The sequence below is a fragment of the Tachyglossus aculeatus genome, chromosome 19 (assembly GCF_015852505.1).
Source record: "Tachyglossus aculeatus isolate mTacAcu1 chromosome 19, mTacAcu1.pri, whole genome shotgun sequence".
Classification (NCBI taxonomy): Eukaryota; Metazoa; Chordata; class Mammalia; order Monotremata; family Tachyglossidae; genus Tachyglossus; species Tachyglossus aculeatus.
Window position 1 is genome coordinate 31,596,204 of NC_052084.1, and position 20,214 is coordinate 31,616,417.

Here is a 20,214-nt window from a genome sequence, read left to right on the forward strand (position 1 = left end):
CGGATCTGCCAATTTAATACTTTCTTGAGTAAATCTAGCATAAATGGATTACCCTGAAAGGTAATTCAAGTTCACCAGGAGAAAGATGCCAAGGAAAAGTTAGTTTTACAGGCTTGGAAGTTCTCTGTGTTTCTTTCTTGTCCATTTAAGAGAGGAGGGTGGGTACTAGATAGCTGAATGGAATAGGATTCGAGGTGATAGACTACCATGAGAAGCAGTATGTTCTAGTGGGGAGAGCACAGGCCTGGAAATAAGAGGACCTGGATTCTAATTCTGGCTCCACCACTTTCCTGCTGTGTGACCTTGGGCAATTCATTAAACTTAAAATCATGGATAAAATCATGCTTAAGTTTCAAAAATTTCAGGTTTATTAACTTTAACTTTCAGGGTTCACAGGCAGCAAACCATGCTTGGCAAACATTTCTTTGTTTCTGATGTGTTCAAATGACAAAAATAGCACAACAAATGCAGAACCAAACCTTCCAGATATTCCATTCCAAAATACATTTAGACTGGATTGACAGTTCATCATAGTTCATCAATCAGCTTACATAAACTGGGATAGAATTAAGTTCATTTTGGCTGTGAAAGTGCCAAGAAAAACTTAAATTTTTTTAAATTGAATTTTGGGGATCTTATTGAGAGTTTTTTATTTTTTATTTTTAAAGGTTAATTGGTAAGTAGAAATTAGGTTAAATCGGATAAAAACCCTAGTCCGTACCTTAGTGATCAGGATTGCCAAATCCAAGTGGGGTGAGATGGGTATACTGCCCAGTGTGATTGGTAACAAGTGGACAAAGCTATTGGTCTTTTGGGTAGGTCAGACAGCCCCATCCCATACGCTGGAGCAGAATTGGGGCCGGACAAAGAACCCAAGATATCAACCCCATCTGTGCCAGTGGGCAGCAGCCCTAGTGCCTGCAAAGTTCCAGCCATCCTCTCTGGGCAGGCTTCAGGGCTCCTTTGGCCTCTGCCCAGACTGGCTAGGGAATCCTCCAGAGATGAAGCAGTGGTTGAGGCTCTGGAGCTACTGCGACGGTGGTTTAAACTCCACAGGGCTGTTGTACCCCGGCCTCATCACCACCACCGACCCCTTATCCACATCCTCCATCTGGTCTGGAACTCCCTCCTCAGTCAATCATTCCATCAATCAGTAGTATTTATTGAATGCTTACTGTGTGCAGAGCACGTTACTAAGCACTAGGGAGAGTACAATACAACAGAGTTGGGAATCATGTTCCCTGTCCACAGTGAGCTTATTCCTTCATATCTGACAGCCCACCACTCCCCCCACCTTCAAATCCCATTAAAATCCTTATTAAAGTCCCATTTTCTTCAGAAGGCCTCCCCCGACTAAGCTCTCATTTACTCCCTCTCCCTTCCTTGTACCTTTGTACTTGGATCTGTACCCATTAAGCACTTGATATTCACCCCACCTTCAGCCCTACAGAACTTATGTACATATCCATAATTTATTTTAATGTCTGTCTCCCTCTAAACTGTAAGCTCCTTGTGGGCAAACAACCTACCAACTCTATTGAATTGGGCACTCCCGAGTACTTAGTACAGTACTCTGCTCATAGTAATTTCTCAATGAATACCACTGATTGATTGATGCAATTCAAGAGAAGGGAGACATGATCCCTACCCTCAAGGAGCTCACAGTATAGAGCGAACAGTAGTTGTTCACTAAGTACTACCGAGGTGGATGATAATGAACAACTTGTCCACGTCACTCCTTTTTTCACTTTGAAGTGTTTTCAGTATCACTCAAGAGCATGTTCATTATGCAGTGATAAAGGCAATGTAGACAGAACAAAATGAATTGAAGCAACACCTGTGTAGAGCAGAACAGGCAGAAAATAACCATCTGCCCAAATTCCTTTATCAATAATTACGAACATATCATCAGCTCAACTCTGTTCCCTACCCATTTTGACACATCTGATCATGCTGGCCTTAAGCCACAGTTTCTGAAGGTACCAAATTCCCTTCCTTCTGGGTATCACACAACCCACCTTCATTAGGAATGAAAATGTGCAAATGCAGAAGTTTCTTAGTAGCACATGTGGAAACAACCCTGTTTTCAACAAAATGAAACCAATATTTGAACCTAGTTCTTTGCCATAACTCACTCTTACTGGCTGAACTTGGCTTTTTGATGTTTTTGTTAAGTTTAGGAAGGGTGCCTTGTGCATTGTCTCCGATTGGCTAGAGGATCTACCTAGTTGACACTGTTGCCCAAGGCTTATCTGACTTCATTTCTGGTCTGCTAATGGTATTAATTGCACCTTATCTGCTCTCATTTACTGTTTCTTACCCACTTACCAGCTGGGAACAACTAGAGAGAAAGACTATCATTTTGGAAGTTTTGTTTTTTTTTCTGAGGGAGGTCATTTATCTTTCTTAGTGGTGATTAAGCTACTTCACCTTGTTGAAGTAAGCAAACTATCTTGACATTCAGGTCGCCAAGAAGCAGCTCTCTCTGCAAATTGCCTTGCCTTATCAACTTGCCATGTCCTGTATTATCTCAGAGCTTTCCTGAGGAGCGGGAGAACAGGACAGGGCTGGAAAAGTCCACGTGAGGCTGCCATTCAGATATGATACTGTTGGCAAGGATTCTAGGATAGATTCTGAGGAGCCGCTGGATAAGGAGACAAAAGCAATGTTAGCTAGGATACACCAGGCACATAGCGTAATATGTTGATGTCACGTGCTATTCTGTTGAAGTACATCCAAATTTAGCCTAATCCAAGGCATCCTCCCCACTTTCTTCAGAGCCTTTGCATTCCCCTCCCAGGACCCTTGGGAACATAGGAGCTGTGCCTGAGCCATAGAATTTGACATCTAGAACCAAGGTAGGAGATGGCTAGGTGCAATTAATAACTGTACCAGGCAGATGACAGGCCCACTAAAACCAGACTGTCCAGTAGAAATGCAGATCACTGGCCACTCTAATTCTGAGATAGAATGATAGGGCTACAGTTCAAAAAACATTCATCTGCAGAGGAAGATCCTTACTACTATTCATCGGCATGTAACAGACTTATCTTGTGCAAATTCTGGTCAAAAAATGGATTTTTCCATTGTAAAAACCTTTGCAAAACAGGCCCGATCTATGCCTCTTTTTTTTAACCTTTGAGGCTTTCTGTCAACGAAGAGCCTTTCCTGGTAATATCTGTTTGGAAAACTTCACCCCGTGCTGGGCAAGTTCTCACTCCTTTACAAACCTGGGCAAGGGCCTCTGGGACACTTGGAAGGATGGATTATTTTTCATTTCACAGTCCCAGTCTGTTTTGTTTCTGGGCAGTGACCAATAAAGTAACAATATATGTTTGGTAGATGGACCCCAACAATCGAAGACGTATACCTGACTCCAAACACTCCAACCTTCTCACTTTCCACTTTCACTTGTTCCTCAAAGAAACCTACCTTTATTCCCGCATGTGAAGGGTGCAGCTCTGGGCCTCAGACTTAGTCTGGGGCAGATAAGACACCTGTGGGGTGCATCTTGAATCTGCTGGTTAATTTGGTTTCCTAGTCCACGCCCCTCAAACTGCAGACCCCTCTCTCTCACTTCCTCTTCCTGATGCTTTGTAAGAAGAGGCTGTCCTCAGGTTCCATATTACAATAAATAATGCACACAACCTACTTTGAAATCACCTCATTATTTCTGGAGCTTAAAGCCCTCCAAGAGAGCTTGCTGTTCGAGCAAATCTCAGCAATTCATTGATTGTTAAATAATGACGATGTTAATTAGCAATCACACATTTGCTGCATTTATGAATTCTAATTCCTAGAATGCACAACACCACTCCACCATCAAAGTGGACCCTAACAATTGTTGCTATCAGAAAAGTGATTCTGAACACCCAAGGAAAAATTGCTTGTTCTCAGTCTTAATGATGTTTTCAGCTTCAGTTGACATCATTAATGCTGATCCGACGAATATAAAGCTGAAGAGAACTGCATTAGAAAATCAAAACTTCCTAGTTATTAAAACTTGAATATATCCCATACTGTTTTTATAGTTCTGAAAGCAGTATTTCAGTCTTTCTGAGTTAGATTATTCTGCTGTAAACACTTCCTTTGAGCTTCAAATTAGCACAGGAAGATTTAGCCTCAGGGAATTCAATTTTATTTTCTTGTACAATTTGTTTCTAAATGCCCTTTTTAGGTTACCAGTAGACAAGAGTAGCAGAGTTTTCAGAATCCAAAATAAACACTCCACTCAGAGAAATTGTTGGTGTTCGATACCGAGTAAAAAGTCCCTTAGGGCAGGTTTTCATCCATGGGTGTTTCACAGGAAGCTTGGTTATTAAAGTGATGACAACAACAACTCCGCTGAGAATTCCAGGCAGCCCAGCAAGAAGTAGGGAGGTAGCATAGCCTAGTGGAAAGAGCAAGGTACAGGGAGTTAGGAGCTGTGGATTCTACTCCCAACTCTGTTACTGGCTGGCTGTGTGACCTTGAGCAAGTTACTTGACTTCTCTGTGCCTCAGTTTCATCATCTGTAAAGTGGGAATGATACCTCCTCTCCCTACCTCTAAGGCTGGTAGGGCTAAGATTTGACCTTCGATAATCTTGTATCTACTGCTTGGCTCCACATAGTAAGTGCTTAATGAATGTAACTTTTATTATCATTATCTTCATCATTATTTAGAGTGCAGCAGCTAGAGCTGGTGAGAAAGGAAAGTGCTTCTCCTGCTGTTGCCACCACCTGCAGATATTCACAGAGCACGAACTCTGAGGAGCCAGTAACGGTGGCAGCAGGAATGGTATTCAATCATTCAATCAATCATATTTATTCTCATCTCACCCACTCCTCCTGCCCCTGCTCTGCTCCCTTGACACTGGCTCCCCTGTGAGTGATGGAGTAGGGTGAGAGAAAGATGGTGAGGTTTGAGGGAAGTGGGTACTTCGAGTGGGACTTTGAGGGGGCACAGGTTCTAAAAAATGTTGACCGTTTCCACTCTAAGAGATCAATCAATCAATCGTACTTATTGAGCACTTACTGTGTGTAGAGCACCGTACTAAACTCTTGAGAGAGTACAATGTAATAGAGTTGGTAGACACATTCCCTGTCCTCAACGAGCTTACTGTCTAGAGATTAAAAGCCACGGCAGCTACGGTGACCTCGCTAAATCCACCTAACGATCAACTACGATTTATCCAGCATGTGAATTATCCTGAACTCACTTCTCTCCAGTACTGTCCACGTCTTGGCCATTTTCCTTCTCTTTGACACCTCCTTCTGTGGTTGGCCAGAGTCAGGAATAGAGGGGACAGTGCAAATTGAAGCAACTGGTCTAGTGGAAAGAGCCTGAGCCTGGAAATCAGAGGACCTGGGTTCTAACCCCAGCTCCCCCATTTGCCTGCTATGTGGCCTTGGACAATTCACAACTTCTTTGTGCCTCAATTTCCTCATCTGTAAAATGGGGATTCAGTACCTAGCCTCCCTTCTACTTGGACTGTGAGTCCCAAGTGGGACAGGAACTGTGTCCGACCTGATTATCTTCTATCAACCCCAGTGTTTAGTAGTGCTTGGCATAGAGTATGTACTTAACAAATACCACAGTTATTATTTTTATTAAATTGATCCATTTGGGCACTGGACCTTAGAGGGGACAGGCTGTCAGTGGAGTGGAGGCAAGTGAGGGCTTGGATTCACTTGGAAATTTGTTGATTCACATGATTCTGGGTCTCCAGAACAAGAGTTGAGAGTTGGATGTCCCTCAGCTAGAGACTTGTGCCGAGCATGTGCTGTCCACAGCTTTCTTTTCATTTCCAAGGCCCCTGGGCCATACTCCAGATCCCCTTCAAATTCATTTTCTGGAAGGATCGTGGAAGAAGAGGGATCTGTATCATTTTGAGATATGAAACTCATGGTGGCAAAACATGTGTTGCCAATTGTCTTTTTCTCTGTCCTCTATTGCCTGTGAGGCTCGCACCTCAGGTTTCTAAATGAATTGATTCAGCTCTGGGCCTCCCTTCTGCAAGCTGATGCCAATGAAAAGAGACAAGCTCTTCATGGTGGATGCTGGTCCTCGTCAGCCACATGAATAAGAAATAAATATACGTAGAAGAGAAATCACGAGCTAAAATAATTTATGCCACTTGGGAAATTTTTGAGAGTCTTTCAAGAAAGAAGAAATTCTGCATGGGAAATGCTTTTCCCAATTCAGACTGCTCATGCATGAAAAACTCTTGACAGATATTTGCTTCTTCCAGAGCAATGGAAGCATATTATTTACCAAATTCGGGAGAACTGGGGCTTTTTATAAAAACCCAAAAGACAGTTCATGAAAACACTGCCACATCGGTCCACATCTCTGCAAATAATCCATCGTGTCTCCGAAGGCAGCAGTGTCCCCAGAGTCTCAAAAATGAGCTATTTGACTTTTCTGGTGATGAGAATTCTTCTTCCGAATCATGTGAGGCCAAAGCAGGATGCACTTTCTGCTAGTGAAATCTAATCAAAGTCAAAATTGTTTAACTAGCCTTCACTTTCCCTCTCAGAGTCCCCCTCTTGTTTAAATGATTTGGAGCTTTAATTAGCTACATATCTTTTCGTAGTTTCAACATGGTTTAGCCAGAATATTGCTAATCTGATGGTTCTGGAAAAATCAGTGTCAAGTCATTCTTTTGCCTTATATCCCTCAACTTGTCTCCAAAGAACTTGCTTTCCTTGTCTGAGGGCTGATTGTATTCCCTGTTCTCAAACTGGGGAAAGATAGTGGTGGTGGAAACTTTCCATGACAATACATGCTATTTCAGGTTGGGATGAATGATGACCACAGTAGCCCCAGGTTCAGGAGGCAAGGGATAGGTGGGGAAAGTGCAGTGAGAAGAGAAGGTGGAATGATCTTATTAATATGGTATTTTTTTCAGTGTTTACTGTGTTCAGAGAGCACCATCCTAAATGCTCTATTACTGACTTTATTGTACCTGCCAAGTTTTTAGAGTTGATCCTTGTTCTCAAGTATCTGATCGTCTAGTAGAGGAGAGAGAGACACTAAAATAATTACAGGTAAGACAGTTTTAAAAGGGGTAGATTCAAAACAAATGAAAGGAAAGCATTGTTCCTAAAGTGGGTAAGGATTTCATTATCATGGGTGTTGGTGGGATTTTTTTCAAAAAAAAAATACCCATATGTTAAAGAAATATTTTGAAATATTCCTGGATAAGAGGCCATACGAAGCTATTAGAAGGAAGGTTATTTATTTAGTTGGTAGATCCAGAAGTATTATCCAGCAGGCAACCATCACTCAGTTTCTAAAGGAATTTTGTTGCCGTTGTTGGAGACAGAATTCAAGACTGAGTGGACCACTGGCCAGCCTTCCAGTGGCAGTGCTTGTGATCTCATTTTTTTAATGGTAATTGTTACGTGCTTACTATATGCCAGGCAACATTCTAAGTACTAGGGTAGATACAAGATAATCAGGTTGGACACAGTCCATGTCTCAAATGTCTCACAGTCCCATTTTACAGATGAGGTAACTGAGGGACAGAGAATCAATCACTTGTATTTATTGAGTGCTATGTGCAAGCACTGTACTAAGTGCTTGGGAGAGTACAGTACAACAGAATTAGCAGACACATTCCCTGCCCATAACAAGCTTACTGTCTAGAGATAATAGTACCTTGGTATTCTATAGTGTTTTTAAAGTTCTTTGTATTAGAGCTGAAGGCTTAAAGCTCTCTCATATTAATTAATTCATTTCAGTCCCCACAACAACCCTATGAAGTAGGGAGAGAATGCAGGTTACAGATAGGGAAACTGAAGTACAGGGAAGTTAAGTGACTCACCCACGGTTACATGGCAGGTTAATGGCACAGCTTGGTTTCGAACCCATGTCCTTTGGCTTCTGGACCAGCTCTCTGTCATTTCGCTACACTGCTTCCCCAGAGAAGCTAAGTGACTTGCCCAAGGTCACACAGCAGACAAATGGCAGAGTCAGAATTAGAACCCAATTCCTTTTGACTCCGAGGCCCATACTCTGGGCCACTCTGCTTCTCTGAGTTCCACTCTAGGCCACTCTGCTTCTCCGAGTTCTTCTAAAACAATTGAACAATATTCCTGGAAGTGCATCCAGAAACTTTGGAAGCAGCATTAACTCTTCTGAACCCCTGACAATTTACCGAAGGGGCTGCTTAGATAAAGAACGAATTCAGCTTCCCCAGATGCGTGACTTCCCCCCCTTATGCAAAGCTCCCACATTGACTGAAAATTCAGAAATATTTTTATTGAAGTTAATATCTTCTAACATCTTTAACCCACACTTGTCTATTTGAGTGATCTAAATGAGATCACTTTCTGTGATGAGTCTAGCACACAGGTGCAAAGATTAACACTGTCACAACACTTGGGAAACCTAAATGTCTCTTTTCCCAGTTTCAGATATGAGAACCACAGATTTTCCGAAGCCTGAAACTGCCTAGGGAAATGTCACCACCCTCAAGAAATGCAGCACTCGCTGGGCCTCTCGCGGCTAAGAAATGACCAGTGAAGGTGACAGGTTCCTTTAGCTTGATGGTGAGGAATTCTGCAAATCGGAAGGGATGAGGGAAATGTAAAAAAAAAATATTTGCTCCTGTTGTTGGCACACAAAGTGGAATGGGATAGCTCCTTGAGATCTGTTCATCAGACAGCTCATTGAAAAGCCAAGCGTCAGAAATTCCAATTTGTAAACCGTTCTTCCCGGGCTTAGAGCTGATTCCAGGGAACTGAAATTGCTAACTCTGGAGACTGCCTGGGCTTCAAGCCCCTCAGTCAGCTTCTCGGGTCTTCAAAGGCCATATCTTTATATACAAGCTGAAGTTAAATTGGCAATTATCCAGGTCACTAGCTCCTGATCGCCTTCAGCGGGGCTGGGCATGGGCCAAAAGTGGGGACAGGAAGAAGGAAACGATCAGAGAGAAGAAGGAAGAAGGAGAAAGGGAGAGGGGAATATAGGTGGAGAGGAAAGAGAAGGGGGAAAAGGAAAGGGGAAAGGGAAGAAGGGATATGGGGGGAAAGGACAGAAAAATGGGATAGATAGGGATGAGGGGAAGGAAGGCTTAGCACTGCTGCTGTCTGCTGCCATCTGCTGCCCCCCTAAAAACTTTATACAGCATTTTGGGTTGTTGGGGTTGCCACTGCTACGACCCAGGTGGCTCAAAACTCACAGTCAAGCTGCAGGGCACAACAGCGGGGCTCTCACTACATAGCGGTTCTACCAGCCAAACCAACAGTGGCGATCAGGTTGGATGCAGGATAAACCTCAGGGAAATCAATCAGTTAATCGATCAGTAGTCTTTATTGAGCACTTACCCTATGCAGAGCACTCCACTAAGCACTTGGGAGAGTACAACACAATCAGCAGACATGTTCCCTGCCCATAACAAGCTTACAGTCTAGGGAAATGACCAAAGGGGCTGCAGCACTGATGGGCTGCTGCTGTGGATAAAGAAGACAAGGCATGGAGGAAGAGGCTAGATGCAGTTCTACTCCTTATTATTATTAATAATAATAATAATGTAGCTTACTACGTGCCAAGCACTGTTCTAAGAGCTGGGGTAGATACAGGTTAATGAGGTTGTCCCACGTGGGGCTCACAGTCTTCATCCTCATTTTCCAGATGAGGTCACAGAGAAGTCAAGTGACTCACCCAAGGCCGCCCAGCGGATGAGAGTCAGGCCGGGATTAGAACTCATGACCTTCTTACTCCCAGGCCTGTGCTCTAAACTCTGTGCCATGCTGCTTTTCCTAAACTCCTGTTCTTACCAGCCATCCCCACTCCATATAGGAAACTCTCATTGCATTCAGAAAGTAGCAACATTCTAGACTGGACAAATCTTCTGGACCAAATCCTTCTCTTGCAGGATTCCCAATTCTTTTAGGACCCAGGTTCATCTAGAAGCCCAATGAGAGCCTCCGAGGGGATACTGGCTTCCTGAGGCTGGTGATCAATTGATGTTTGGCGATGAAGGGGATGACTCTAGACAGGAGGATTGTGGTCCAATGATAAGCTGTGTATAGAGCCTGCTGGAAATAAGCTTTGTCAAAAATGCTGAATGAATGGGCTTTTTTCATCCTTCCAGTATTACAGGCCATGCTCGCCAAAAAGAATACCAAGGTAGCACTTTGTATTGAGTTTTTATAAAGGAAGATTAACTTTGACAGGGAGATTGGAGGAGAGAAAGTGTTCTGTAGCCCCCAGTAAATTTGTGAATGATTGATTTTTACTCACAGTAGAGTCAACTGTGGAAAATTTCAACAAATACATACACCATATTTTCACTCATGAGGCTTAGGGAAATAAAGTGAACTGTAATAAGAAATATTTTGGTTTTGAAATCAAGTCAATTTACAATACTTCCTTTTAAATTAACAGTATGCCACCCGAAAACTGCATTTTGATATGAAAATCTCATCTGATTTTGTAGTTGAAATGATGAGGCTTCTTACTGAAACAACTGCAGAACAGCATTTTATGGTTAAAGAAAATATGCAGTTTAGATTTATGTAGCTTAATTCTTGTTAGACAGAAGATGGTGTCAGCCAAGGGTTGAGTCTGCCCCGAGTTTTTAAGCCAAGTCGGAACATGCGGGTGCTCTTGAATAATGGTATACTTTGATTTTTAATTGTCTGCCAGGAAGGGAATCTGGAACAGCGGAGAAGGAGCCATACCTGAAAATGCTCCTGCCCCATGGGAGAGAGGGAAAATTTAGGTGGGATAATGAATAAGGAGGGGGATTTGAAATGAACCCAGTTCTCCTGTAACCTGAGTTGAGTTCTTTCCATGGTCTGAGTCAGTTGTGTCCTCAATGCTGTGCACAAGTACAAAAGCAGCTTCTTCCAATAACACAGCACTTTGAGCGTAAACGGGCTCTGATCCCTGGGAGAACGTTTCTAATTTCCCTTACAGCGTTCAAACTAGAAATGAAAACCTCCTGTTATGGAGGGACTGAATGCATGAATAGTGCTCATTCCCTTCCCCCCGGCCCACCCCCCAGCACCAAATGAACATCTATAGTAACAGTGGAATTTATTTAGCACTGGGGTAGGTAGAAGATAGATCAAACACAGTCCCTGTCCCATGCAGGGCTCACTATCTAAGAGGTAAGGAGAGTAGGCGTCATATTTTACAGATGAGGGAACTGAGGCAAAGAGAGCCTTGGTGACTTGCCCAAGGTCACGGATCAGCAGGCCAAAAAACAGCTAAGACTAGAACCTCGGTCTCCTGACTCTTAGGTCCATATTCCTCACTAAGGCACACTATCCAAGCTCAGCCCAAACCTGCTGAAAAGAGCCTCTGCAATCACACTTCGAGTTGTAAATATTTAACATCAAGCTTATTCCAAGAGTTGGAGAGAAAAAGTGTGAGAGAAGCCTTAATGAAAATGTTCATTCAGAAATGAGTCACGTATGTGATAAATATTGATTCTAAGAAAGGGAAAGGATATCTTCAGCCAGCATGACCAACACAGGGTTGTCATACCAACTGGCTCTTTTGGGAAACCACCATAAATCTGTAACCTTAAATCCAACAAGACTACTTAAAATTCCCATCTTTTCTGGAGCTGCTTTTGCCCACCTTATGCCATTATTCCAGCTACAGTGGGAACGAAAAATGACCTCTGAATTGGTCTACTCAGTGGAAAACACAATAGAAAGCAAAAAACAAAGAAGGTTGAGAGGACCTTTCTTCCAAGAAGCATAACGCATTTCACCTATATTCCTGTCCCTCATCAATCTCTCACCTTCCCTTCGAGATAAGTAGGGGAAGGTATTATTTCTTTTTCACAGATCACTCCATCAACCGATCAATGACTGTATTTGCTGAGGGTTCATTTTATGCCTTGGGAACTCACAAAGAAATGAATTGCTAAGGTGCTTGCCTTCCTATCAAGTGGAGAAGACAAACAAATTGAAATCTCTGAAGGCTTAAATTTTTAAAAGGTGGGAAAACCAATGGCTCACAAAAAAGAGAAATAAGTTCAGCGTGGCCTAGTGGAAAGCTTATAGGATTGGGAGTCAGAAGACCCCAGTTCCAGGCCTACCGCTGCCACTGATTGTCGGTCTGACCTTGGATCAGTCATTTTACCTCTCTGTGTCCCAGTTTCCTCATCTATAAAAAGGGGTTAAAATACAGGTGGGGTAGAAACAGTGTCAACAGTATCTGAACCGATTATCTTGTATTTGTCCCCATGCTTGGCACGGTGTTCAGCATATAGTAAGTACTTAATCAATACCATTATTATGGTTATGATTATTAGGTAAATTCAGGTCTACTGGCTCCCTGGATGCTGTCTGTTTCCCAGGCAATATTACTTCAATGAAGAACAGCTCTCGACTTTCTATTAAAAGAAACCCTGCTAGAAGAAACAAGATTAAGCCCATTTTCTCTGAATGCAGTCAAATGTTAATTCTGAACACCACCACGTAATATCCCTTCAAAGGAACCTCTGATCTGGTCCAGGTCTCCTGATTCTGGTGAAATCTCGACTAGGGCCAGCTTCCGTGGAGGAAATTAGGCCTTATCCCTCTATCTGGAACGTCACCTGGAGAAGACTCGAGGTCAACTCAATTCAATGCTTGAGCTTAGCAGAGTGCTTGATCTGTCCAACTAACTGTCAGAAAGCACGCTGCACTCTTGCTAGTTGTATGCTGCACAGCAGGAGTGAGACTCAGGACAAATGAGATGGTTTCGCTTTCACCCATGAGAAGTAGGAGGCAAAAGTGTACAGGTAGCAGTATCAGTATTCACGGTTTTTATTGAGCACTCTTACCCTCTCAGGGTCACACCTGGAGAGTTTCCAGTACTCTACCAGTCTCGACTGTGAGAGGGAGAGTCAAGCAGAGGCCTATCCATTCCATTCCTATCTTGGGCAGTGGCTAGCGAGTGGAAGGCAATCTGCTACAAGTCTAAACTCACCTGGGCTGGGCAGCAGTGGCACAGGAGAGAGTCGAGGGCGGAGACTCAGGTTTACTGCGTAGAAGAAGGCAATGGTAAACAGCTTCCACATTTTTACCAAGAAAACTCTATGGATACACTACCAGAATGATTGCAGATGGAGGTGGGGCTTTCGGGGAGAGATGTGTCCATGGCGTCGCTATGGGCACAACAACAACAACATGAGCGCTCTACTAGGTGCTTGGGGGAGATACTGCAAAAGCCCAACTTGTACTTCCCAAGTGCTTAGTACAGTGCTCTGCACACAGCTCAATAAGTACGATTGAATGAATGAAAAGTAGAAGGTGCGATCATTGGTCTTGAGAAGCTTACAGTCGAGAGCAGGAGACAAAGTTCCTGGCGCTTCATGGGGATCCATTATTCATCATGAGCTGCTTGAACAACCAACCTACTTAGTATCAGTGAAGTTGAATGACAAATTCTTTTTTGGCTTTGAGATGGAGCCCAGGAGTAATGTAGAGATAGATCCAACATGCACTTCAAAATGTCACCAAAATACACTGCAACAACCTTTTGTGAATGTCAGTTAACTATACACTTCATCCCTGGCATATAGCTATTCAACTCAATGATATATACATTTGGCATGAAACATTAATTCCTTAAAAGAATCCCACGGGAACCCCAATCTCCAGCACCCTGGGATACCAAAATACCAATTTCCCATCACTATCAGAAGCTAGCACCCCATCTATAGCCGTCTCTTAAAATCCCACAGATTCACAGATACAACACAAAGCCAGTAATCACACGCCTGGAAAATAATCCTGAATCTACAGCATGTTCCTTCAAACTCCCGCATCAGTTCTGATTTTTGAATATAGAAAGAAGACTTGATTTTATTGTGGAGATTACAATTTGAAATAGCACCAAATCCAAATCCAGCTGTAGATAGCAAGCATGGTGTCCTGCTGGAGAGATCATGGGCCTGAGAAGTAGGAAGACTTGGGTGCTAGTCCCGGCTCCACCCCTTGTCTGCTGGGTGATCTTGGGCAAGTCATTTCACTTCTCTATGCCTCAATTACCTCATCTGAAAAATGGGGATTAAGACTGTGAGCCCCATGTGAGATAGGGACTGTATCCCACCAGATTCGTTTGTATTTACCCCATGGCTTAGTATAGTACAGACAAGTGGCAGAGCTGGGATCATTCATTAACTCATATTTATTGAGTGCTTACTGTGTGTCAAGCATCATCATCATCAATCGTATTTATTGAGTGCTTACTATATGCAGAGCACTGTACTAAGCACTTGGGAAGTACAAATTGGCAACATATAGAGAGAGTCCCTACCCAACAGTGGGCTCACAGTCTAAAAGCGCTCAATAAATACGATTGATGATGATAAAAGGGGGAGACAGAGAACAAAACCAAACATATTAACAAAATAAAATAAATAGAATAGATAGGTACAAGTAAAATAAATAAATAAATAAATAGAATAATAAATATGTACTGAACTAAGTGCTTGAGAGAGTACAGTATAACAGTAAACAGACACATTCCCTGCCCACAATGAGCTTACAGTCTAGAGGGATTGGAACTCAGGTCCTTCTGACTCACACTGGCCCATAATCTATCCACTAGGCCACGCTGCTTCATTCATTCATTCATTCAATTGTATTTATTGAGCGCTTACAGTGTGCAGAGCACTGTACTAAGCGCTTGGGAAGTACAAGTTGGCAACATATAGAGACAGTCCCTACCCAACAGCAGGTTCACAGTCTAGAAGGGGGAGACAGACAACAAAACAAAACGTATTAACAAAATAAAATAAATAGAATAAATATGTACAAGTAAAATAAATAAATAGAGTAATAAATATGTACAAACATATATACATATATACAAGTGCTGTGGGGAGGGGAAGGAGGTAAGGCGGGGGGATGGGGAGGGGGAGAGCAAGGAGGGGGCTGAGTCTGGGAAGGCCTCCTGGAGGAGGTGAGCTCTCAGTAGCTTCAGCCTACTTCCAGCACTTAGAACAGTGCTTTGCATATAGTAAGCGCTTAACAAATGCCATTATTATTATTATTATTATTATTATTATTATTATTATTATTATTATTATTGCCAGGCTGGACATGAACAAAACTAAAATTGTACATTTCTGGCAGCATACTGAAAAACGTTAGATTTCTCTTCTCCATCTATTTTAATAAGTGCATTTCCATAGTTCTCTTTGCCTAATTATACCAACTAAAATACAATACCCACATGATGACAACCATACAATGTATATTTTGGTAAAGGTGATTGGTGTGTATTTTCAAAATGCCCAGCTAAATATTCATGAGAAGTCGTTTTGTTGCTAAACTGTTTTTTTTTTTCTTACAAGATTTAAGTCCCATTAACCATTAATGCCAGGATCTATTCCGTTGCTAAGTTACAGATGTCTCTGACAGGCATTCGGGTCCTAACAGAATCAAGTCATTGTCAATAATAGATGGATGATTGCATAATCAGTTAAAGGAGGTCCAGAATAGTTTAATGTACAGACACTTGAACTCCAAGTGACTTTAAAATAAATGTCTCCCAGCTGGTTAAAAAGGCAGTCAGAGCCTGGGGACCTAAAGGAATTAGAGAAAGGATAATGGGACACAGCAGGGTCATACTACCCCAGCTGGCTTCAAGGCATTGTCCAGTGGCTCATCCAGGGTTCCAGAAGTGGGTGGGGAATAACAGAGTCTGGACTTTTCGCTCCAATTCCACCCTTCCCTGACTCGGGTCCTTTTTCCATGTCAATCAGGACAACTTTACCCCCGAAGTTCCACATGACGACGTGGCATTTTGGGAATCCGCCTTACGTGACAAGCCTGGAAGGAAACTAACCTACACCTCCTCCACCACTCTAGGACCTGTAATGTAATAATAATAGTAGAAATACTATTCGTTAAGTGCTTATTATGTGACAAATTCTATACTAAGGGCTGGGGTAATCAAGATAATCGGAGGTCCTTCTGATCTCCGGGCCCGGGCTGTAGTCACTAGGTCACACCGCTTCACTTGCTGCGAGTCTGCTCAGCTGGAAGTGGCAGGCTGAGAGCAAGGTGCCTGGGGAAATACTGACGAAAACTTTGTCCGCCATTCCACTCCCCCATGCCAAAATCCACTTCCGATTCCCCCGGCTGAAAATAAAATTTCAGTGCTCATGCTCACTGGCACAGTTTGTAATTGTTTTTGCCCATTAGATCTCATTCAAGGCTAACTGCTTTGTTCAAGCGTTTTTAGAATAAAGTGTTTTTCTAGCATTTTGCATTCAAACACATCTTAGATTATTGTGTATGTGAAAAACCTATTGTTCCTGTAGTTTGGCAGTCTCTTTCAAAGCTTAGAATCGGGTGTCCTTATGTGTTGCAGCTTTTGCCTTTTGTATGTAAACTCATTTGCACTTTGAAGAAGTCTCGTACATAGGCTATGATGATACAGAAGAAGGCTGGAAAACAGTAAGTAGGGGAGACTCTCCAAACTGCTTTGATTCTGACAGCACACAACCCTAGCTAGTTAAACAACTCAGTAGAAACCCAATTTTACAGCACATTGCTTCAGTAGACCTAAATAGATTTGTTTTGTTCTGATTAAACTACAGAGACAACAGATCTTGGTATGTTTCCCAAAGCTTTTTGTCCCTTATGCTCTGACTTAAAATATGCCTCACTTCCAGAAATTGAATTAGGGTGAGTTTAAGCTCTCTGTTATGTTGTGTTGTACTCTACCAAGCACTTAGTACAGTGCTCTGCACCCAGTAAGGGCTCAATAAATACAACTGATTGGTTGATTGTTTCTGCGGTTGGTAATCTTTTTCTAAAAATGGTTTGTTCCATCATCTTCCATCATCTCTAGCCGTTTTGAGCCATAGGTATGGTTAGTTGAGTCATTTCACGGCAGTGATCTCTTTCCAGGAAAGATTTGTTCCATTGCCTGCCCATGTTTCTGATCATTTTTGGCCATGGATATTGTTAGCTCAGTCATTTCACCCCTGTTTTGGGCCACTCCTGTACCAATCATCCAGTTGCCTTCAAAAAGCCAAGCCTCATTTTGCTGAAAATATGCTCCCAGTGGATATAGCATGGCTTAGTGGAAAAAGCACAGGCTTGGAATGACTGTGAGCCCACTGTTGGGTAGGAACTGTCTCTATATGTTGCCAACTTGTACTTCCCAAGCACTTAGTACAGTGCTCTGCACACAGTAAGCGCTCAATAAATACGATTGATTGATTGATTGATTGATTGGAAGTCAGAGGTCATAGGTTCTAATCCTGACTCCGCCTCTTGTCAGCTGTGTGACTTTGGGGAAGTCACTTAACTTCTCTGTGCCTCAGTTGTCTCATCTGTAAAATGGGGATTAAGACTGTCAGCCCCAGGTGGGACAACCTGGTAATCTTGTATCTACCCCAGCACTTAGAACAGTGCTTGGCACATGGTAAGTGCTTAACAAATACCATCATTATTATTACTCGAGAAGCAGCGTGGCTTAGTGGAAAGAGCACGGGCTTGGGAGTCAGAGGTCACGGGTTCTAATCCTGGCTCCACCATTTATCAGCTGTGTGTCTTTGGGCAAGTCACTTAACTTCTCAGTGCCTCAGTTACCTCCTCTGTAAAATGGGGATTAAGACTGTGAGTCCCACGGGACAACCTGGTTACCTTGTATCTACCCCAGTGTTTAGAACAGTGCGTGGCACATAATAAGTGCTTAATAACAAATACCATTATTATTATTATTATTGTTTAGGTAATTTTAGGACACTTGTCAAAAAGTGACTGGGACCATCAGATTCCAATCTTTCCCTGGGACTCTTTTCATATTATGAAGGAATGAGAACCTTCAGTCTGTCCAGTGGAATACGATGTTAAAGTCACTGAGTCTGACTCCTGAGCAAAGCTCACAAGAAACCCTCTGTGGCCTCTGTTTCGCCCCACCCGCCCCTCAAGATACCCACCCGATTCATGGTTTGAAGCTGAATTTTCTGGCTTTCTTTCTGAGAGAACTCGAAGCTGAGGTTGTAGAGTGCAGTGATACCTTGAAAGGAGCTCTGGAGCTTTTAGAGCATAAGCCCGAGTAGTAACACATCAATCAAGCAGTTGATCCATGGTGTTTATTGAGCACTTACTGTGTACAAAGCACTTGGGAAAGTACAATAAGTACAATACAATAGAATTGGTCAATGTGATCCCTACCCACAAAGAGCTCACAGTCTACTGGACTGCCATGTCAGCACTCATCAGTGAATTTAGGTAGGTTCTCTGAAACTCTTTTAGTCTCATGTGGGGCAGGGACTGCACTTGACCTGATTGTCTTGTACCCACTCCAGCGCTTGTTTTTTTTGTTTTTGTATTTATGCTGTCATAGTCTCTGTTTCATCTCTTCTTATGTAGCCATCACCAATCCCTTCTCCTTCCTTTTATTTTCAGAATGCGAGCCCCCGAAAAGGGACCCACCTGTGTATTCTTTCCCAGCATTTAGTACAGTGCTCGACAGTCAATCATTGGTATTTGTGGAGTGCTTACCGAGTCCAGAGCACTTGCACTAAGCACTTGGGAGAGTACAGTCCAACAGAGCAGATAGACAAGTTCCCTACCCACTAGGAGCTGCACCCAGTAAGCGCTTAATAAAAATGATTACAAAAATAACAACTACTACTACTACATAGTAAGGGCTTAAGGTCTCCCAGCTTCACCACTCTGGAGAGGGGACTTGGGCACTGAGATAGTGGATAGAGCTCATGGGAAGCAGAACAAGGCTACAGCCCCTGAATGGCCCAGCCCCAGCGGTGGGGACCCTGCCTCCCTGTAGTTCTGTTTGGCCGTACCTATCTACATGGAGAGAGAAAAAGACAGAGGCAGAGAGATGGTCTTCATTTTTGGAGCTGATGTTACTGATGGGAGCTCCTCTCCATGTGTGTGAGTATGGCTGAAAGGCAACTGTGGGTCTGTAGAGATGCCTTGCTGCGCCTAACGTCTTTGAGTCTTGCAGGACTGATTCTGTTTTCAAGTCTATCTTCCCGTCTCCTCATCTTTGTGAAGCCTTTGCTCAAGGAGAGTAGCAACCCCTTTTCCAATTGCTGCCCTCCAGACTGCATATAAAATGTGCTTCTGCCTGGGCTAGCACCAAGTGCTTTGATTTGCACTGCGGTGACTCCCAGTTGGTAGTTGATTGGGAGAGTTGGTATACAAAGGGCCGTTCATTCTGAGTATGTTCAGATATTTTACGTGATTATTTTTAATAACTGATAATGTGTTGGGAGTGTTCCTTTCTTCCCAGAAGGAGGTAAAGAAGAGGTGAAGGGAGGAAGGGAAATGGATAGTGGAGAAAAGACGAAGAGAGGAGAGAAGATGGAAAGACAAAGGGGAAGAGGAAAGAAGGGTGAAAGGGATAAAAGTTCCCCCCCGTCTTCCATTCTCTCCTGCCCCCATTCTTGAATCCTCAAACTATACCAGGCTGATTTAATTGTTTTGATCCATTCATTCATTCATTCAATCGTATTTATTGAGCGCTTACTGTGTGCAGAGCACTGTACTAAGCTCTTAGTACATTATACACTTCTTATTTCCTCCCCCTTTTCCCTGTCTCCTGCAGCTCTTTGCACCTTACCCTACCTCCCCTGCAGTCTTTCAGAATGGCCATTATACAGTGGTTTTACTCCAGGACTTCAGCTCACAAGAAGAAAAGGAAAGGAAATGATTCTGTCAACTGAGAACGAAGAGGTGCTGTTTAGCAAAAAAAAAAAAAATCCCTTTTTTTAAGGTTGATTTCAAAGGGACACCTATTCCAAGAATAAGGCTTAGCTTGCCTACGCAGGATTCCAGAAATCCTTTGTCTTTGAAAATCTTGGTTTTCATTGCCTGTTAAATAGGAAAGAAATCTTAAAATATTGACGTTTTTCACATTACCTTTTGCACAGCCACTTACAGAATCATTTTATTCAGCTTTATTCTTCCTGACAAAGACTTTGAGATGTTTGCCTAAGGAAATGATTTATGAATTCGCAAGATGGGCTCAACAACAGTCAGATTCTGATCGGAACCGTTCATCCAGTTGGCTCCGAAATCCAGTTTGGGAGGGATGGAGAAGCTGCGGTAATTACAGACAAGTCGCCTCACTTGGAAGTCATAATGCCAGGTAATGAACATTAATCTCACAAACCATGTTGTTCATTGTTGTTAGTATTACAAGATATTCTTAAGACACATTTCCAGTTTTGGGGGAAGAGCAGTTGTCTCTGGAGACCCTGAAATCCTGGCACCAGTGGAGGAGTTAG

The 20,214-nt window shown here is 42.8% G+C and overlaps 1 long non-coding RNA gene and 1 other non-coding gene across 2 annotated transcripts in view; both read left to right on the plus strand.

The window, feature by feature from the left end:
* Window positions 1-8,501, plus strand: part of LOC119940557 — a 60,897-nt gene extending 52,396 nt beyond the window's left edge. Inside the window, exon 5 of the long non-coding RNA XR_005455015.1 lies at window positions 8,396-8,501. This is a non-coding gene — a long non-coding RNA (uncharacterized LOC119940557). The remainder of the gene's footprint in view (window positions 1-8,395) is intronic.
* Window positions 8,502-12,772: 4,271 nt separating this feature from the next.
* Window positions 12,773-12,910, plus strand: LOC119941050. The gene has a single exon (XR_005455088.1). It is a non-coding gene; the product is annotated as a small nucleolar RNA SNORA7 (small nucleolar RNA).
* The last annotated feature ends 7,304 nt before the right edge of the window (window positions 12,911-20,214 follow it).